The sequence below is a fragment of the Suncus etruscus genome, chromosome X, assembly GCF_024139225.1.
Source record: "Suncus etruscus isolate mSunEtr1 chromosome X, mSunEtr1.pri.cur, whole genome shotgun sequence".
NCBI classification, from domain to species: Eukaryota; Metazoa; Chordata; class Mammalia; order Eulipotyphla; family Soricidae; genus Suncus; species Suncus etruscus.
The window spans coordinates 98084436-98088229 of record NC_064868.1 but is presented as its reverse complement, the minus strand read 5'-3'; the positions used below and the strand labels follow the sequence as shown (position 1 = coordinate 98088229).

Below are 3794 nucleotides of genomic sequence, written 5' to 3'. Positions count from 1 at the left end.
GGTTTTTCTATGTGTTGTGTTTGTATTCATTGGCTAAATGATGTGTGTGGCTGCGAAGTGGAGAGACCGTGCTCCTCTGGCTCCACCCTTTCTGGGCTTGTAAACTCACTTCCAGGGAAGGCTCCAAGGAAGGTGAGCCGTCTGCAGATGAGCCACACACAGGATGAAATCAGGCCAAAAATGGAGCACATCACAGAGGACAGGCAGATAGGGGTGCTGGCATCTGAGTTCCAGCAGAGTTCAGCGGCTTCCTCAATTATCTTTTTCATGTCCTCGCTCAATCTGAGGTTGAAAGCCTCTAGAAGGACTCCGCCCATTTTCAACTTATTTGATTTATTTATTTATTTTTATTTTTTATTTTTTCTTATTTTTTACTCCATTCTATTGCTTTTCTTTCCTTCAAACAAAACCACATAACTCGAATTATAGAGCTCCCCCTCTCAAATAGAGAGGGAAACAAGGGAGGGTACCAGGACCAAACAAATATATGATCACTAACAAATATATGATCACTAATAGTAAGCTAGACAAAGCCGGGACCACCTACTCTAGCAGCCCGAGGGGTGATGGTGGGGGATATGGGTTGCAGGAAGGGAACGGGGATGGGGGGAGGACAAATTTAGTGATGGGTATTCCCCTGATTCAATGCTAATATGTACCTAAAATACTACTGTGAAAGATATGTAAGCTAATATGATCAAAAAAATTTTAAAAAAAGAATTGAAAAATCAAAAAAATGTTTAACATTGCATATAGACTTTAAACAAAAGGAACAGGGAAAAACACATAAATATTTAAATTCAGCAGGACACCACAAAAAGCATAATGGTTACATATGAGTCAATTAAGCTTTTCCAAAAGAGAAAATCCTTTTAATCCTTCGGCAAGTCTCTGTGAAAATAGTGTGCTTACAATAAAATGAGAAGGGAGTACGTAGAATACCCCCAAGAGGCTTTCTTCTACCAATCAGTGCTGAGCCCCTTTTCCTGTGTGCAGGGAAGACTGAAAAATGACAACTCCACTTGACAGTAGTTCAGAAGGTCCTTTCACCACTGCTGCCAGCTAAAGTCATCATTACTTCCAAAAACCAAGAAAAGTCCAGTATAGTTGCAAAGATGACTGTATTTCCTGTGAGAAAAATGCACAAGCTCCCCATTCAATCAGATGTGCTCTGGCAAACACAGTAGGGAGTCCAAAAGCTGAGATAACAATGCCTGTTTTAAGAAATATGGCAAGTTCCTTTCAAGCATTACTCATAGCATCTGTATCATCCACTAATCTTCTCACTATGCAGTATGGAATAGGTGAAAGAATGTAAAAGAAATAATAATAACTAAAAAAAACAGAATAAAGAGGGGCCAGCATTGGTTGTATTTTGGAAGGGCACATCCAAGCATCAAAAACATCAACCCAATTGCTCCTCCAAAGGACAATCTAATCAAAGCTTTGATGCCATGGCGTGTTCCCAGAGCTGTGGAACTGAGGCCCTGAGGTGACTGGGCCAGGAGACTGGACCAGCCTTGCATTTCTGAGACAGGTAGTTTAAGGGAGACTTAAGGTTATTCTATGGGTGAAGGTCTAGAAGCAGTCATTTTTCAGGTATTTCTGGACCTAGGTTGAGGTTTAAATCAAAGGGACTCATAATAATCAGGGCTTAGATTCCTGAAGACTCACACACACTTTCTCTGTCCCTTACTTTTTGTATTGATTTATTTTGGGCCACTCTCTGTATATATGGTAATTGGCTGTTCCTGGCAGTGTTCTGGGATTATGCAATACCTAGAGAAGGGTGCCTTTCGCAGAGAAAACCAAGTCATGAGAAATGTTCATTTTTTTTTTTGAAAAGTTCATTTTTGAGTAATATCACACACAGCTAAACAGCTTGATTCTGTGAATATCATTCCAGTTAGCTGGTAGCTCTTGAGAGAGGGAATCAAATAATTAAAAACTAAAGTACCACCAGTTCTAAATGCTAATGATAAGAGAACATGACTAGTTGCCAAAAGGGTAACCCTCGAACTGAAAGTAAGTTGTGTTCACAATTAAAGTATGGATCTTTGCCTCCATTGCCCAAAGCCCATCTTCTCCTTCACTGGGATTTCAGCTGATTTAAAGGAAGAGGGAAAAAATAATATCATATTTTACCATAATTGTACATTTATTTCCTTTTCACCAATACTACAGCAATCTACTGTTAGATGGGACAGGAGTGGTGGCGTAGCAGTAGGGGGTTTTCCTTGCATGCGGCTGACCTAGGACGGATCGTAGTTCTATCCCCTGGCTTCCCATATGATCTTCCCAAACCAGGAGAGATTTCTGAGTGCATATCCAGGTGTAATCCCTGAGTGTGCCCCTCACCCCCCAAAAAAGTAAAAATGCTTCAGAGAGCTGGGGAGAGAATTTGATAGACTTTGCATATAGGAGTTGATATTCAGTCCCTACCACATGGTACCCCAGGTACCCCAAAAAGTGACCATTAAGCAATGAACCAGAAGGATTCCTTTGAACGCTGCTGGGTGTGGCCCAGTAACTAAAAATAGATAAAGAATTTAAATGTTAGGGCAGTCTTCCAAGCTCTGCTCAAGAGGCCTGGGGAGTTCTTCTCTTATTTCTGGTCCAATTCAGAAGGCCCAAGGATGTGATGCTACCCAGGCAGCCTAAAATTAGTTGGGGACTACCGCACTTTCTCATTGTGGTGTTGGTGGAAGATCTCCAAGGTTGCAGCTGGCAATGTTTTGAGAGGTGACATGTCAGAAAGTGCTGCATGTAAGGCATCTATCTGCCTTACCCTAATACTACCTATCTGCCCCCTAAAATAATCTATTTGTTTTGGAGGTAATTCCCAGCCATACTTTACTCCTGGTTTACTCCTGGCTCTTTATGCAGGGATAACTCCTGGTGGAACTCAGGGAATCATATGGGATACCAGAGATTGGACCTTGGTCAATCATATGTCAGGCATGTTCTCTGCCCACTGTACTATTTTTCTGGCCCCTTGAGATATTTTTTTATAAAAGCTTCACATTGCATTCCACTTTTAGAGGGAGGTGTTTTGAGCCATACCCAGTGGTGTCCAATGGCTTCAAACTTTAATGACTGTAGGAAATGGGCACTAAATCCTCTGGCACTCAGTCCCAAGGCAGGAGAAGACACTGGGTTCAAAGTTGAACAAGACATTGAGAAATCTAGGGTAGATCTTAGGCCTGTGGAGAGAGACAAAGTAAAAATATGAGCAAGCAAGTGAGTGTGCAGATACAGCATAGACACTGTGGGAAGTAGTCACTGAGAAGATGGATGTGTGGGTACCATTAGAGGCTAAGAGATCAAATTAAAATTAACATCCAGATATTACCTTCAGGTTGGCCTCATCCAGTGTCCTTTCTTCCCTCCTTCTTCTGCTTTGACACCCCTTTCCCAGTCTTGAAAATACTCTGATCTGCTGTGATAATAACAGCCAAACTCTTGGGTCCCATAAGGAAGTGAGAGAGCAACTGAATTCAGTTTGAGTCAAATGCTCAGAGGAAAATAAAATCTATCCCATGAGTGAGTGGATGGAACCTCTTATACTAATTCAATCTAGGACTAGGAAATTGTATTAGTAGATTGATGTTTTGAACCTTTCTACTATCAATGCCCTCAAATGTCAACACTTCCCATTTGGGCCATTGATACAAATAGAGAAGAGAGAATGGAAGCCAATTCCTATATTGGCCAATCTTGGCTCTTCTTCTCTCCAATGTTCTGCCTTTTCCCAAGATGTCTGGAACAGATTCTTTTCCAACATAGGTCATCTA

At 41.4% G+C, this 3794-nt stretch overlaps 1 pseudogene; it reads right to left on the bottom strand.

Moving 5' to 3' along the window:
- Positions 1-771: 771 nt before the first annotated feature.
- On the bottom strand, positions 772-1526 carry LOC125998972 (leptin receptor overlapping transcript-like 1; annotated as a pseudogene).
- Positions 1527-3794: the final 2268 nt, after the last annotated feature.